Source organism: Megascapheus bottae, chromosome 28 (genome assembly GCF_031878675.1).
Source record: "Megascapheus bottae isolate mThoBot1 chromosome 28, mThoBot2.hap1, whole genome shotgun sequence".
NCBI lineage: Eukaryota > Metazoa > Chordata > Mammalia > Rodentia > Geomyidae > Megascapheus > Megascapheus bottae.
Genome location: NC_143536.1, coordinates 3,612,073 through 3,629,596, shown reverse-complemented (window position 1 = coordinate 3,629,596; position 17,524 = coordinate 3,612,073). Strand labels below are relative to the sequence as shown.

General features: G+C 45.4%; 1 long non-coding RNA gene across 1 annotated transcript; it reads right to left on the bottom strand.

The window, feature by feature from the left end:
• Positions 1-934: 934 nt before the first annotated feature.
• LOC150044993 (uncharacterized) lies at positions 935-17,406 on the bottom strand. The gene is made up of 3 exons (XR_016532934.1): positions 17,318-17,406; positions 12,667-12,856; positions 935-1,007 (listed from the first exon to the last, which is right to left on the bottom strand). It is a non-coding gene; the product is annotated as an uncharacterized LOC150044993 (long non-coding RNA).
• Between the last annotated feature and the right edge of the window lie 118 nt (positions 17,407-17,524).

Below are 17,524 nucleotides of genomic sequence, written 5' to 3'. Positions count from 1 at the left end.
ATAATGTTAGGGGAGTTGACCTGATCTGCAGCTGGGGAAGAAGTCAAGACAGCTAGCCAAGGAAGTGACATGCAGAACTGAATGCTCATGGAGAGAAGAGCTGATCTAGGTTGAACACTGGGGACCTGCCCTCGGCAGAGAAAACAGCTGATGCAAAGGCCTCGTGATCAGGGTGCACGTATTCTAAGGGAACTGAAAGTTCTATATGACCCAAGAGGAATGAACTGGGGGGGTACTCAGGAGGAATGTGAGAAGTAGACGGGAAGAATAGATAAGCATAGGGGGAATGAGCAAGATGTTATCTTCTCCAGCTAAAGGTAAGTGTAACTTAAAATCTGGCCAGTTCCATTACTAGGAGCTGTGACAGTGAAGGCATGGACATATGCATGGAACAAAAGCTCACCTGGGAGGTACACAGGCTGCAAAGCAGTTTTCCTCAGAAAACAGTCTGGCTGGGCACTGTTAGCTAATTCTTAATCTTAGTTACTCAGGACCCTGAGATCTGGAGAATCAAGGTTCAAGGTTCAAGACCAGCCCAGGCAGATGATTTCATCTCTCAAATCCATAAAAGGCACGGCTGGAGATATGGTTCAAATGATAAAATAGAAAACATAGGCTTCAAACCCTGTACTATCCAAAAAATCATGTGGTATCACTTTACTGGGAATTCAGTGCAGTCCTGGGGCAGCCAAGTGAGGGAAAGAAGGCAGAGGTGGAGAAGGAGTCGATGGGAGAACAGTGAGGAAAGGCCGTATTTATGGTAGTTACATAATTCATCTACTGGAACCTGAACAAAGTTCTTCCCTAATGTGGGACCTCCCTCCTGCTCCGTATCCCTCCCTGCAAGAACCTCTGGGTCCCTTGGCTTTTCACACCTCAACCACACTAAGGACCTGGGAAAGAAAGGCAAGAAGCAGAAGACACTGACTGACCTGAGGCAAGTTGACCTGGAATCACAGAGCTGGTCACCACACCTGGAGGAGAGGCTGAGGGGATCTGAAGAAGAACTGTGAAATAAATGTGTGGGTGAGGCAGAAACTTAGGTAACCGATATCTGGTATTCACATTTGTGACCCCAATCACTCTCCAGCATGCTGGGCCTGTAATCCTGTTACTCCAGAGGCTGAGATCTGAAAGTCACACTTTAAGCCCTACCTGGGAAGGAAAGTCATTGAGACCTTTTTTTTTTTTTCTTGTCAGTTTTAGGGCTTGAATTCAGTGCCTGGGTGCTGTCCCTAAGCTCTTTTGCTCAAGGCTAGCTCTCTACCACTTCTGATTTTAGAGTGGTTATTGGAGATAAATTTCCCTGGGACTTTTCTGTGGGGCTGGCTTTGAACCACAATGCTCAGATCTAGACTCCTGAGTAGGATTACAAGTGTGAGCCTCCCACACCCCCAGAGACTATTATCTCCAACTAAGCACCAAAAAGCCAGAAGTGGAACAATGCATTACTCAAGTAGTAAAGCACTAGCCTTGAGAGCGAAAGTTCAAGGACAGCAAAAAGAAAAAAAAATGCCTTAAACATAAAGACAGGTTGCTTAGTGATATATATAAGCAACAGAAATGTATTGGGTCTCTGGTAGGGTTCATCTTGATGCTGCAACTAGCATCAAGGAAGGAAGAAACTAGCTAGAGCTCTCCAGGCCTTGCCTCTTTTCCTTACCCCCAGCTCCCCATTCTTTTTTCAGTGCTGAGGATGGAACTGTGCTTTGTGATACTAGGCTTTGAGCAACATTCTCAGCCATCTTACAGGCCTAGAGATCCACCATTGTAAACACCAATTCCATTTTTGAAGGGAAAAACCCAGAAAACAATGATTTCCCATCTCTATACCATCACACTGGGTATCTGAGTACCACATTGCCACAGAGGAATTTTGGAGGGATCTTAACATTAACATTCATACCATAGCATAGCATACGCACATGGTTCTAGATAGCGCAGTGAAAATGGTAGGCACTACGAGTGACTCGTGATGAGAGGCACTTGAAGAGGGAGCAAGAGAACCAAGACCAGTGAGAATAAAAAAGTGAGGGCTGGGGCCCGGAGTTTGGCTTAGTGGTAGAGTGCTTGCCTAGCATGCACTAAGACCGGGTTCGATTCCTCCTCGACACCACATACATAGAAAAAAAGCTGGAAGTGGTGCTGAGGCTCAAGGGTAGAGCTCTAGCTTTGAGAGAAGTCCAAGGACAGTGCTCAGGCCCTGAGCGCAAGCCCAAGACTGGCCAAAAAAAAAAAAAAAAAAGTGAAAGCCTGTGGCTCACTCCTGTAGTCCTAGTTGCTCAAGAGACTGAGATCTAAGGATCATGGTTCAAAGCTAACCTGGGCAAGAAAGCAGAAAAGGCTATGAGATTCTTATCTCCAGTTAACCACTAGAAAAAAGCCAGAAGTGGCCAGCAGTTTGGGCTAGTGGTAGAGTACTTGCTTACCATGCACGAAGACCCGGGTTTGATTCCTCGGTACCATATACATAGAAAAGTCAGAAATAGTGCTACGACTTAAATGGTAGAGCACTAGCCTTGAGGAAAGCCCAAGGTCAGTGCTCAGGCCCCAGGACTGGCAAAAAAAAAAATAAATAAAATAAAAGACAAGAAAAAGCCAGAAGCTCAAGTAGTAGAGAAAGCTAGCTTTGAGCTAGCAGGAGCTCAGGGACAGTGCTCAAGTCCAGAGTTCAAGCCCTAGGACTGGAAAGAGAGAGAGAGAGAGAGAGAGAGAGAGAGAGAGAGAGAGAGAGAGAGAATTAGTACCCAATGCCCAATGTATGTATGTATCAGATTATCCTGTTGTATACCTGTCGACTATTTTTAAATAGGGGCTGGGATGCAGCTCAGTGGGACAACATGTGTTTGGTATGTACAAGGCCCGGGGTTAAATCCCTATCACTCCAAAACTTTTTGTGTGTATGTGTATGCTGTACCAGAACCTTGAGTTCAAAGTTTGTGCTCAGTTAAGCCACATTTTCAGTTAGGCATTTTGCTGACTGAAGAGTCTCACAGAGAGCCAGGAGTTTGGTCTAGAGGCAGAGTGCTTACCTGGCATGCACAAAGACCTGGGTTCAATTCCCCCATACATAGAAAAGCTGGAATTGGTGCTCTGGCTCAAGGGGTAGAGCAATAGCCTTGAGTAAAGCCCAAGGACAGTGCTCAAGCCCTGAGTTCATGCTCTAGGACTGGCAAAAAAGAAAAAAGAAATTTCACAGAGTTTTCTACCTTAGATGGCTTCAAACCTGAATCCTGTAAATATGACTCCTGAGTAGCCAGGATAACTAGAGACAAGCCACCAGCACCTGGCTTAAATCCTAAACTTTATTTACTTTTATTTTTTGCTAGTCCTGGGGCTGGATCTCAGGGCCTGGGCTCTGTTCCTGAGTCTCTCTGTGCTCAAGGCTAGTGCCCTCCCACTTGAGCCACAATGCACTTCAGGCTTTTTTCTGAGTATTTCCTTGTTGATAAGAGTCTCGGGACTTTCCAGCTCCTGCTGGCTTTGAACCCAGATGTTAGGATTACAGGCATGAGCCACCTGTGCCTGACAAATTCTAAATTTTAAATCTAGTCTTTGTGTAATAATAATGTCTTCATGCCAGCTTCCTGACATGATAGCTTCAAAAGTCCTTCAAATCTTCATCTTCAAAGAGATTTGTCTTTTAGTTTGCTAATGAGTTAATTACTGGCTGGTAGCCCCCTTGTGGGTTGCTGGTCAGGGGAAAGACCAAAAGTCACTTTGGATGGGGAAACTTTCCCCCTCGCCCCCAGCCTGGAAAGGGACTGAGGACTGTAAGTTAAAGTTGATCGCCAGTGGCCAAAGATTTGATCAATTGCACGTAAAAATCCAAAAGGGAGAATGAGGATATAGCCCTGTGGAAGACGATTTGCCAGGCATGTTTGAGATTTGAGGTCCTGGGACCAAAACACAAAGCCCTAAAGAACTAGGTTGGAAGCCAAGCAGCTTGAGGTTCTGAAGTGCCCTGAGGTGTGGAAGCCACACCCTTTCACCCATACTGGGCCCTTAACAGCTCTTAATCTGAATACTTAGTAAAGTCCCAGATAATAAACTGACAAGTGTAAGTAAACTTTCCCTTTTCTGAGCTGCCCCAGCAAATCAATTGAATTGCTAGAGGGAAGGGATAGGAACCCTGTTTTATAACCAGTCTCTGGAAGTATAAGGAAAACAAACTGGGGTTCAGGATTGTCAGTCTTACGGCTGAACTTTGAACTTATGAGCATCTGTGGCTTTCACCAGGAAGATATGTCTGATTTTACTTTTTCTTTCAGCTTTGGGGGCTATGGATTAAACCCAGGACTTCACCCATGCTAAGCACACCCTCTACACTCTTAGTTACACCACAAGCCAAAGTAGTATAAGAATTAAACTGGGTTTGAGGCAAGGAGCCTCTACAGTGTCTCCTACAAAATCTGGAGTTCCGTGGTTGATTCTGAGGAGAAATCCCCACACATTCTCTCATTGGTGACTAACTACAGGCAACACAAAATTACTTCGTATTGTGAAAGTATAGGAGAACATAAATTTGTTTATTCCTCTATTCTCAGAACGCAGTATTCTTTTATTTTTATACTTGTTAGACATTACCTTGATTGATTTTTAGTCGTGTGTGTGTGTGTGTGTGTGTGTGTGTGTGTGTGTGTGTGTGTGCCAGTCCTAGCATTTGGATTCAGTGCCTAGGCAATGTCCCTGACCTTTTATGCTCAAGGCTAGTGCTCTACCACTTTAAGTCACAATGCCATCTCTGGCTTTTTGGTAATTAATTGGAGACAAGAATTTCACAGACTTCTGCCTGAGCTGGCTTTGAACCTCAACCTTCAAATCTCAGCTCCCTGAGTAGCTCAGACTACAGGTGTGGGCCACAGACATCCGGCAATAATTTAAAAATTTTTAATTTGCCACTGTAAAAGTTAAGGCAAGTGGTTATAACAAGAGTCATAACCTTAAATCCTTCATTTTATAGCTTGGAACATCAGGCTAAGTGGAGCCAGCTCCTGGCTTACCAGCAGTGCCAAGTTTGCAGTCGGCTGCTGCCTTCTTACCAGTTGAATTAACGACCACAGGGGACAGTAGTGGTAATCACATCTCAGGCCACAATAGAGATGTATTACGGGAAGACTCCTTTTAGGTATGTCTGGAAGCAGACAAGTAAGTGGGAAGGACAGTCCGGCCTCACCTTCAAAAATGTTTGCTAAGTAAGAAAGTCTGAGAGAAGTACCTGTGAGCACAAAGTGATGAAGGCTCCCCAGTATTGTGAATACATCCTTATCACAATTTTTTTTAATCAGTCATGGGGCTTGAACTATAGGTCTGGGAGCTGTCCCTAAGTTCTTCAGCTCAAGGCTAGTGTTTCTACCAGTTTTCTGGTGGTTAATTGGAGATAAAGAGTCTCACAGACTTTTGTGCCCAGGCTGGCTTTGAACCTTGATCCTCAGATCTCAGCCTCCTAAGTAGCTAGGATTGCAGGGGTGAGCCACTGGTGCCCAGTTTACAACATTTTTTTTTTTTACAGAGTTATTTATTTGCAGACTGTTTCAGCAGGAACACCAGGGATTCCTTCATTCAGAGATTGAATTACTTACTACTGTATATCCAGGCACTGGTTAGAGATGGGGACATCCAGTAGGTATTTGATAAATGTAACTGAATTGAATGATGAGCTTAGATCCAGCATTCAATAAGCACTGAATAAATGCCTCTCAACCAAGCAATATATGTTTAGCAACTCAGGAAACTGAGATCTGAGGATTGTGGCTCAAAGTCAATACAGGCAGACAAATCAACCAGACTTTTTTTTTTTTTCTTTTTTCTTTTGTGCCAGTCTTGGGGCTTGACAAACTAAGGGCCTGAGCACTCTCCTTGAGCTTCCTCAGGCAAGAGATCTACCACTTGAGCCACAGCAATACTTCCAGCTTTTTCTTTGTATATGGTACCAAGGAATCAAACCTTGGTCTTTGTGCGTGCTTGGCAAGCACTCTTTTTTTTTTTTTTTTTTTTTTTGCCAGTCCTGGGCTTGAGCTGAGGGCCTGAGCACTGTCCTTGGACTTTCTCAAGGCTAGCACTCCACCACTTGAACCTCAGCACCATTTCCGGCTTTTGTCTATGTATGTGGTACCAAGGAATCGAACCCGGGTCTTCGTGCATGCTAGGCAAGCACTTTAACCACTAGGCCAAACTCCTGGCCCATTGGCAAGCACTCTTATCATTAGGCCAAACTCGAAGCCCTCTACCAGACTTACTTAATAAGCCAGCAAAAACCAGGAAATGGAGTTGTCACTCAAGTTGTAGAGTGCTGTGAGCAGAAAAGGCTGAATGAGAACACAAGGCCCTGAGTTCAAGCCCCAATGCTAGCATAAAAACAAAATAAGTAGGGCCGAGAGTTTGGCCTAGTGGTTAAAGTGCTTGCCTAGCATGCATGAAGACCCGGGTTCGATTCCTCGGTACCACATACATAGAAAAAAGCCATAAGTGGTGCTGAGGCTCAAGTGGTAGACCTCTAGCCTTGAGAAAGTCCAAGGACAGTGCTCAGGCCCTGAGCTCAAGCCCAGGACTGGCAAAAAAAAAAAAATAAGTGCTCCTCTGATTGAGGCTGGAACAAACCACTTGGAGAAGACCTGACAGTGTAGGTATTTAGTGTGGAATTGCATGAAGAACTAGCACAGGTCTAGTACACAAGAAGCCCAAAAATGTTGTACATACCTGCCTTTCTGACTTCTATCCTGATGTTGAATCTCAATCATTTAAACACTAAATTGGAACCTGAGTATCAGTAGCTTGCGCCTATAATCCGAGCTACACAGGAGAATGAAATCTGAATACTGAAGTTCAAAGTCAGACCAGGCAGGACAATAAGTGAGACGCTTATCTCCAATGAACTATCAAAAAAGCCAGGAGTAGAGCTGTGACTCAAATGGTAGAGCACTAGTTTTGAGCAAAAGCTCAGAGACAGTGCCCCAACCCTGAGTTTAAAAAAAAAGAAACTAAATTAGGAGTCTTGATGATTCATCTATCCTTCTATCTTATCTCTCCATCTAACCACCTGTCAGTCCACGCAGGTAGCATCAATAAGTCATTCAATAAGCATTGAGCAAGAAACTATGTGCCAGTCAGTGGATACAGCAATGAGCAAGGCAAGAGGCTTCCTCTCTTTTGCTCATATCCAAATGAGGGAGGGACACTAAATAAATAAGCAATTAAAAAAAAATAAAACAAAACAAGACCTACACTGACACTAATAAAACCCAGGTAATGAGGAAGAGAGAAAAAGAGACAGTGACTGCAGGGAAGGTGAATGAAATGAATTCACCTGGAGAAGGCCTCTATTTAAAAAAAAGAAAAATAAAATAAAAAATGGGACCGGGAGTTTTGCCTAGTGGTTAGAGTGCTTGCCTAGCATGCACCAAGTCCCGGGTTCAATTCCTTGGTACCACATACATAGAAAAAAGCCGGAAATAGTGCTGAAGCTCAAGTGGTATAGCTCTAGCCTTGATAAAGTCCAAGGACAGTGCGCAGGCCCTGAGCTCAAGCCCAGGACTGGAAAAAAAAAAAATTAGGGGGAGGGGGCAGAAACATAGCCTAGTGATTGAGTGCTAGCCTAGCATGCAGGAAGCCCTGGGTTCAATTCCTTGGTTTCACATACACAGAAAAAGCCTGAGGGCCGGGAGTTTGGCCTAGTGGTAGAGTGCTTGCCTAGCATGCATGAAGACCCGGGTTCAATTCCTTGGTACCACATACATAGAAAAAAGCCGGAAGTGGTGCTGAGGCTCAAGTGGTAGAGCTCTAGCCTTGAGAAAGCCCAAGGACAGTGCTCAGGCCCTGAGCTCAAGCCCAGGACTGGCAAAAAAATAAATAAATAAATAAATAAAAATTAAAAAAAAAAAAAAAGCCTGAGACAGTGATGTGGCTCAAGTGGCAGACCACTAACCTTGAGCAAAAAGTGTTCAAGAAGCCGGATGTGATGGCTCACACCTGTAATCCTAGCTACCCTAGAGGCTGAAATCTGAGGATTGAGGTTCCAAGCCAGCCAGGGCACTAAAGCCGGAGAGACTCTTATCTCCAATAACCCCTAGAAAAACATGAAGTGGCACTAAGGCTCAAATGGATAGGGCAGTAGCCTTGAGCTGTAGAGCTCAGGGACAATGCCCAGGCACTGGTGTAGGGCAGTAGCCTTGAGCTGAAGAATTCAGGGACAGCACTCAGGCCCAGAATCCAAGGCCAGAGTCCTCTCCACAAAAAAAAAAAAAAAAAAAAAAAAAAAGTGTTCAAGGACAGAGCTCAGACTTTGAGTTCAGGCAAGCCTCACAACTGGCAAAAAAAAAAAAAAACAAATGTGTGCTAAACAATGGGAAACATATACTCAGAGAAGGTGTATGATCAGATGTGTGGATTTGTTTTTTGTTTTGTTTTGTTTTGTGGGTCACAGGACTCGAACTCGGCGTAGGCGCTGTCCCTGAGCTCTTCAGCTCAAGGCTACCACCCTACCTCTGGACCTGGGCACTGTCCCTGAGCTCTTCAGCTCAAGGCTACCACCCTACCCTTGAGCCACTGCCCTACTTCCCATTTTCTGGTGTTTACTTGGAGATAGGTGTCTCTTGGCTTTGTATTGCCCTGCCTGGAATGACTTTGAACCTTGATCCTCATATCTCAGCCTCCTGAGTAGTTAGGATTATAGGCATGAGCCACCGCGCCCTGGCTCAGATGTGTGTTTTTATTTTTTATTTATTTATTTTTTTTGCCAGTCCTGGGCTTGAGCTCAGGGCCTGAGCACTGTCCTTGGACTTTCTCAAGGCTAGAGCTCTACCACTTGAGCCTCAGCACCACTTCTGGCTTTTATCTATGTATGTGGTACCGAGGAATCGAACCCGGGTCTTCATGCATGCTAGGCAAGCACTTTAACCACTAGGCCAAACTCCCAGCCCAGATGTGTGTTTTAAAAAAAAAGTTTTTCTGGTTGCTTTTCTAGAATGGGTTTTAGGAGGATCAAGAGGTCACTGGCGGGGCACCAGTGGGTTATTCCTGTAAATCCTAACTATTCAGAAGGCTGAGATCTGAGGGTCTCAGTTTGAAGCCAACCCAGGCAGGAAAGTCTGTGAGACTCTTCCCTCCAAATAGGCACAGAAAAAAGTCAGAAGTGGAGCTGTGACTCAAGTGATAAAGCACTAGCCTTCAACAAAAAAAGCCTAGGCCCTGAATTCAAGCCCCAGGACCAGCATATGCACACAAAAACAGTAGCTGCAGAGATATGCCTGAGTGACTGGCAAAGATAAGCTGAAATACATAGAAGAAAGGAAGCCCAAAGGAAAAACTCAGATTTTAAGGAAAGTGAAAGGCCAGAATTGTCTGTATTTTCAGATGGGAAGGTCCAGGGAAGAAAAGGGACTTGGGTGATAAATGCTTTAATTTCCACTTTCCCTGAGGTCTCACAGAGCCACTGTGCACTTTACTTGTTCCTAGGAAGCTGGGCATTTTTATGTGATTAGCCTGGAACAGTTCTCTGGGAAATAAATGCCCTCAGTCTAAAGGGCTTTTATGAGTCAGGACAGGGGATTAAAGGCATACATGCTGCTGAGAAATCCCAGGGTCAGGAGACAGTAGAGCACAGAGACTTTTAATCTAAACCTTAAACGTTTTTATTTTTCACTCCCTGAACTCAGAGTGTCACTTTAAATACATGTTTGGCAACATCAGCTGTTCTATTTTTCTTTTTAATTACACAAAAAGAGATCCTGGAAGCTGCCCTGCCCTAGGCTGGGGGTAGTGAGGTAAGTCTGGCAGCAGCAGTTGTAAGCAGAGACACTAAATAAAAATCGGGTGGATTTGAAATCCTTTTGAGGAAACAGAACTTCCCACTAGCCTGCCCTTGGTGCTGCCAGCTCTGACTCAGGATTTCTAAAAGGAGGCTGACAGACTCACCAGCTCAGAATGGACAGAGGACAGATGGATGGGTATCCACGTGGATAAAAATACCGAGGCACTAGCACTGAGCCTGTACCTGGGACTTGTTCCCAAACCCCAGCTCTTACTCTCCTTGCAGCCCAACCTTTGATTCTCAGAAAACAAACAAAAACCCAGCTAACCGTGGTCTGTGTGCCAAGTACTGAACCAAACTATACATAGGTATTGTACACACTCGACTGGCTCTGTAAGTAGTAGACACTATTATTATGCCTAATTTTCTAGATGGGGAATCTGCAGCCAGTGGGGGAGGCGATGTGTAAGAAACACAGTCCCCTGTTCTGGGCCTGGGATTCTTGGCCCTAGGATCCACCCCTCCTACTTCACGGCTTTGTTCTGAATCACAAGGAGGCCCGCTCCTGCAGCTGCCCAATCAGCAGGCTTTCTGAAAGATACACCAATAGAATGTAGGGACAGGGGGGGTTGGTGGGCGGGGAATGAAGGAGGAGCCAGAGTATTTCTCCAACCTCCCCTACATCTCTGTTTTATCCACCTTTCCAAGCAGACAGGCCCAGCCTGGATCTGGCTTCTCTACCTAGTTACTCCACTCCCTTCTGGGTACCAGTTACAACACCTCCTTTCTCTGTCCATATACCCCTGCTATTGCTAATATGTAGGAGCTCCAACATCTCTACTTTGCCTTTCTCCATAAACTTTCCACTGCTTAAGGAAATTCTAACAACTCCATCCGGGTTCCTCTTCCTCCTATTTGCCTGGGTGTGGGGAGGGGTGCCATACTGCCTTCAGTAAACAGATCAGCCAGTTCATTGGGTTTGGAAGGAGGCTCAATTCTCTGAGCAGAGCACACCTCACTAGAGGGAGAACAGCAGTCACGTCACCATTTATTGGGCATTGTGCTGATTGCCAGGCAGATGTTCTTTCAGGGAACAGTCATAACAACCTTCGCTGCCAAAGTGCAGTTACTGTTCCCACTCGACAGATGGGGCTTAGAGAGGTTGGGGTGTTTGCCCAAAGTGGCAGAGTTACACATGGATGAAACTGGAATTCAGACTCAGTGAAGTGTACCTCCCTGTGATTTTCTGATCCCTGTGGACACCCAAAACACACCTGCAACTCCCTGGTGACATTAGCACAGTTTCCTTAACTGACAAAAGGGCCCTCCCCACTCACTGCAGGAGCTTCTGTTAACTTCTGTTTTAATGAAGCACTGCAATCCAAGATTCTTAGAACCAGACAGATTTATCGTCTTACAGTTCAGAAGGCCAGAAATTTTAAGTCAGCAGATATCTAACACTCTAAAGTCACCTAAACTCACTGGGTCAGCAGGGCTTCAGGGAAAGGTCTGTTATAAGCTTTTCTCTCACAGCATTTGGCAGCCTCCTGTGTTCCCTGCCTTATAGACAGCTGTCTTGTTCAAATCATCTGTCTCTTCACAGTATCTTCTCTGTGCATGTCTGGCTGCATGTTCAAAAATAATTTTTTTGGTGGGGGCTGGGATTCAATGTCGGCTAATTGGAACATGATGTTTTTGCTCATTGGGTCTGCCAACTGAATCAAGCCTCAAACCACGAATTTCTCATAAGGTTATCCATATTGGATTTCTTCCTACACTAATAACCTTGTTTTAACTGAACTCTCAGTGGGCTTTATTGATCATGGCTGGTGCTCTACCATTTGAACCACATCTCTACTTCCATCTTTTTTATTTTGTTCAGTCATGGGGTTTGAACTCTGGGTCTGGGTACCATCCCTGAGCTCTTCAACTGAAAGCTAGCACTCTATCATTTGGCTTGATCTCAGGGCCTGAGCACTGTCCTTGGGCTTTCTCAAGGCTAGAGCTCTACCACTTGAGCCATAGCACCATTTCCATCTTTTTTCTATGTAAATGGTACAGAGGAATCAAACCCGGGAATTTGTGCATGCTAGGCAAGCACTCTACCATTACACCAAACTCCCACCCCCCCCACACTTTTTTTAATAGTGCTGGAGTTTGAACTTAGTGCTTTGTCCTTGGTAACTCAGTACCCCTAGACACCTCTTTGGAGCCTTGGATGGTCAAAGTGGGGCAAAAATAATAAATTTAATTTATAATATAATAAAGTACCTAAACAGGATATCTGTTACTTTTTGTTTTAGTGTATGTGTGTGCCAGTCCTGGGGTTTGTACTGACCCAGGTGCTGTCCCTGAGCTACTTTTACCAAAGACTAGCACTCTACTACTTGAGCCACAGCATTTTCTGAGTAGCTTATTGGAGATAAGAATCTGGAAGGTGGGGCTGGGAGTGTGGTTTAGCGGTAGAGTGCTTGCCTAGCATGTACGAAGCCTGGGTTCAATTCCTCAGTACACATACACAGAAAAAGCTGGAAATGGTACTGTGGCTCAAGTGGTAGAGCACTAGCCTTGAGAAAATGCAAGGACAATGCCCAGGCCTTGAGTTCAAGCCCCAGGACTAGGGGGGAAAAAAGAGCTCTCAGGACTTTCCTGCCTGGTCTGGCCTTGAACTTAGATCCTCAAATCTCAGTCTCCTGAACTCCTGAGTAGGTAGGGTTACAACCATGAGCCTTCAGAATTCAGCTTGTTACTTCCACTGTAAGTGTATTATTCACTGAGTGTACTGGGAAGCATACCACCTCCTAACACACTTCATGCCGTTTTGGTCAGCCCGGGGAAGAGGTCATTTGGGCCTACACCCTCATATATAGAGTCTACTAAAGAAATTCTATTCCCCCCGAAACCCCTCAGGTACAAACCTCAAAAGGCCAAATGCACAGCTCCTGGCCACTGGGGGAAGCCACATATAGTGCTTGGAGGCATTGCAGAAATGGGTTCCAATTCTGTCGGTCCCCTGGCTTTTGTCTATTTTTCAAGATACTTCTCTTTGAGGCCTCAGTTTCTTCATCTGTTTAACGGTTTGGTGCAGCCTTAGGGTCCAAGCTGGCTCTAATAAGGTAGAGAAAAGTTACTAACTATTGACCCTTGGGTGCCTGATACCCTAGGGTATCAAGACCACACAGCTCTCCCCCTCCACCCTAGGTCTGTATATTTCCATTCTTCTCTTTGATGCTGGAATTGAGCCCAGAGTTTTGCGCATGCTGAACACAAGCTCTACCGCTAAGCTACATCTCCAGCCTTTTTATTTTTCCTTTTTTGGCTGTGCTGAGGTTTGAACTCAGGATGTGATGATTGCTAGACTGCTGCTGTAGTGTTAAGCCATGATTGAGATAGATCTTGTTCTTTTCCCAGGCAGACTTAGACCCTAATTCCCCTATTTATGCTTCCCACTGTGGATAGAATAGCAGATGCATACCACTGTGCCTGGCTTTAACTGCTGGTGCGGCTCTCTTGAACTTTCCCCAGGTTTCCCTTGAACCTCAACCCTCCCAATCCCCGCCTCCTGAATAGCCACCTCACCCAACTACTCTTCTTACATCTGATCTGAGCACATGGGAGGGGAGGAGCATGATCTCTAGATTGGGAGAACAGAAACTGCCCACACTCCGATGATACTTTCTGAGCCATGACATCCAGAATCATTTTGCTATCCTTAAATTAGTAAACTTTCTCCTCCTGGCTTCCAACCTCTTCCCTTCTAAAATTTCAGCCTCATCAACCTCCAAAGTTTGTATATACTTTCTCTTTCTTTCTTTCTTTCTTTTTTTTTTTTTTGCCAGTCATGGGGCTTGAACTCAGAGTCTGGATACATTTTGCTCAAGGCTAGCACTCTACCACTTGAGCCACAACTCTACTTCTGGCTTTTTCTGAGGATGTGATACCAAGGAATCAAACCCAAGGCTTTGCACATGCTAGACCAGCACTCTACTACTAGGCTCCACTCCCAGCCCCTGTATATACCTTTTATTTTATTTTACTTATTATTATTATTATTATTATTATTATTATTATTATTATTTGCCATTCCTGGAGCTTGAACGGTCCCTGAGATTTTTCTGCTCAAGGCTAGCGCTCTACCACTTGAACCACAGCACCACTTCTGGCATCTTCTGTTTATATGGTACTGAGCAATCGAACGCAGGCTTCATGCAGGCACTGTACTACTAAGCCACATTCTTAGCCAAGTTACATATACCCACGTTGTGGGATAGAGGAGCGTTCTCTGAACCAAGTGCATTTCATCTTATTTACTGAACCACTTTCCATTAGGAGGCAGGAATTCAGAATGCTCTAGTACTAGTGACAGACTGGGACAAACAAGCAGGTACATAAACTGGCTAGATTTCAGATGCTATTGTGGACAGACTGTGAAGGGATGACAGCAGGTGATGTGACAGAAACTGACATAAAGATACTTAGGAATAGTGTTTCTTTGGAGGTGATATTTGAGGCCAGGTACCATTGGAAGTAGAAAGCGAAATAAGTTCAAAGTCCACCACAATAATAAGCTTTGTGATTTCAATGGGAAGTTCCCATTCTTCATTAAAAAAAAAAAAAAGCCTGGCAAGGTGGCTTCCTCCTGTAATCCTGGCTACTCAGGAGGCTGAGATCCCACAATGGACCAGAATAACCAAAAACAACAACAAAAAACCCCCAAGGAAGTGGCACTGTGGCTCAAGTGGTAGAGTGGTAGCTTTGAGCTAAAGAGCTCAGGGACTGTCCTGGGAGTTTGGCCTAGTGGTAGAGTGCTTGCCTAGCATGCACAAAGACCTGGGTTCAATTCCTCAGTACCACATACATAGAAAAAAGCCAGAAGTGGTGCTAAGGCTCAAGTGGTAGAACTCTACCCTTGAGAAAGCCCAAGGACAGTGCTCAGGCCCTGAGTTCAAGGCCCAGGACTGGCAAAAAAAGAAAGAAAGAAAGAAAGAAAGAAAAGCTCAGGGACAATGTCCAGGCCCAGAGTTCAAGTCCCACAGCTGACAAAAAAAAAATCCACCCAAGAAAAGTTGCATTGGTGGTTTATGCCTGGAACCCTAGCTACTCAGGAGCCTGAGATATGAAGATTGCACTTTGAGGCCAACCTAGGTAAGGAAGTCCATGAGATTCCTCTCTCCATTTAGCCAAAACGACACAAGTGGAGCTGTGACTCAAGTGGTACAGCATTACTCAGGCTTGAGTGAAAAAAGTTAGTGACAGAACCCAGCCCCAGTTTAAGCTTCAGCATCAACACAACACATACAAACTCAGGAATCCCAAAAACTTGGGATTTATCTCCCAAGTTTTACCTCCTAATGTGATTGGATGGTTGGAGGGATGCCCTCTAGTGGTAAAAGGAATCAAATGTCACCTCAGGCTTCAGGGACCTAGGATGTCACTTTTATAACTCAATTGCAGAATAATGTCACCCATTCCTGTTTCTCCCACTTGTATTTATTCAGCAAGTATTTCCTGAGTGTAGAGGAGAATATGCCTAGTGATGTTTGATGCTAGCATTTTGAAATTGCCTATAAAGGTCCCTACCTTGGGGCCAGGAGTTTGGCCTAGTGGTTAAAGTGCTTGCCTAGCATGCATGAAGACCCGGGTTCGATTCCTCGGTACCACATACATAGAAAAAAGCCGGAAGTGGTGCTGAGGCTCAAGTGGTAGAGCTCTAGCCTTGAGAAAGTCCAAGGACAGTGCTCAGGCCCTGAGCTCAAACCCAGGACTGGCAAAAAAAAAAAAAAAAAAAAGTCCCTACCTTGGACTTGGCATCATTATTTCAGTACTCTACTCCACCTAACCTTTGACACCCCCCACCTGTAAAACAAAATTGGATGTCTAATGCTCCCAACAGTTAAGACAGCAATTCCTTTGAACCTGGACAGCTAGTGCTCTACCACTTGAGCCACAGAACTACTTTTGGCTTTTTTCTATGTATGTGGTACTGAGGAATCGAACCTGCTTCTTTGTGCATGATAAGCAAGCACTCTACCACTAGGCCAAACTCCCAACCTCAGTCCTGGCTCTTTGAATAGCTACCTCAGATTTCGGGCTCAAATGTGACCTAGTGGGAAAGGTATAATTTAATTGTTTTATTGTTTGCCTTTACCCAATGTAAAAGAGTCCATACAGGTTATTTACCAGAAATTGTTTGGTCTAGCACATAGTACTTAGAAGATACTTGGTAAGGGCGGGGGTGGGGAGAGGGAAATGGGGACCAAGACATGAGAAAGGGTATCAATGTATGTGAAGTAATGCACCTTCTATCTGGTGAATATAATGTAACCCTTCTATTAATTACAATAAAAATATATGAAAAAAGAAGATACTTGGTAAATGGATTTGAGGATTTATCTTAAAAAATATCTACTGGGGGTGGGGGCAGAGAAAGTCCATGGGACCTCCAATTAACTACCAGGAAAAAAAAAAAACGGAAGTGGGGCATGCATGAAGCCCTGAGTTTGATTCCTCAGTACCACATGAACAGAAAAAGCCAGATGTGGCACTGTGGTTCAAGTGGTAGAGTACTAGCCTTTAGCAAAAGAAGCTTAGAGACAGTGCACAGGCCTTTTGAATACAAGCCCCAGGACCGGCAAAACAAAAAAACAAAAGCCTGGAGGCGGCACTGTGACTCCCAGCAGTACAGCCCCTGTCTTAAGTGAAATAGCCTAGGGGCAGTGCCCAGGCTTTGAGTTTAAACCCTACAAATGATCAAAAACAAAGTCCCAGAGACTCCAAAAGCCAGGAGATGGAGCTGTGGCCCATGGGAGCAGCGTGCCATCCTTGGGTAGAAAAGCCAAGCGAAAGTTCAATGCAAGCCCCAGTACTGACTCCAAAAAATACAAGGCTCTCCTTTACCAAGGATATGGAAATGGTAGCACACACTTACAACCACAACACTCATGAGGCTGAGAAAGAAAACTCAATAGTTTGAGCCAGCCTAGGCTACATAAAAGACCTGGACTCAAAAAAAAAAAATTTGTCCTAGTGGTAGAGTGCTTGCCTAGCATGCACAAAGACCCGGGTTCGATTCCTTGGTACCACATGCAGAGAAAAGAAGCCGGACGTGATGCTGAGGCTCAAGTGGCAGAGCTCTAGCCTTGAGAAAGTCCAAGGACAGTGCTCAGGCCCTGAGCTCAAGCCCAGGACTGGAAAAAAAACAAAACAGAAAGTGAAAATGGCAACCTGAACCTTAACCTCCCTTTCCCCGCTTCTCTACACTTTAGCAGCCTGGTAAGGCATCGTCATCATGTTTGCCAGGCCTGGACACTTTCTGCTCAAGGCTAGCGCTCTACCCCTTGAGCCACAGCACCACTTCCGGCTTTTCCACGCGGTCCAGGGAACCGAGTCCAGGGCTTCCTGCAGCGCCCGGCCCGAACCTTGTAAAGGACTGTCCTTGCCCGGCGGTGCTGAGTGCTCTTCCTCTCCAGGCGGGCACCGGCCTACCCATCCTCTGCCCCGGACCCGGGGTGGGCACTCAGGACACACTGAACCAACACTAGACCTCGGCTGGCTCTTTTGTCAACAGACCTGACGCCACCTGTTCCTTGGGCCTCTAGAGGTTCCCCGGGGTGACCTCAGGCGGCCCGGCCAAGGAGGAGCTGAGGGAGCCGGGCCACCAGAACAGCGGCGACTAGGAGAGGTGAAGCCGACAGGGCGCTTCCGGAGAAGGAAGTGGGGGACGGCAGCGCGCCAAAGACCGAGGGCGGGACTGTCAGGAGGCGTCGGGTCACATGA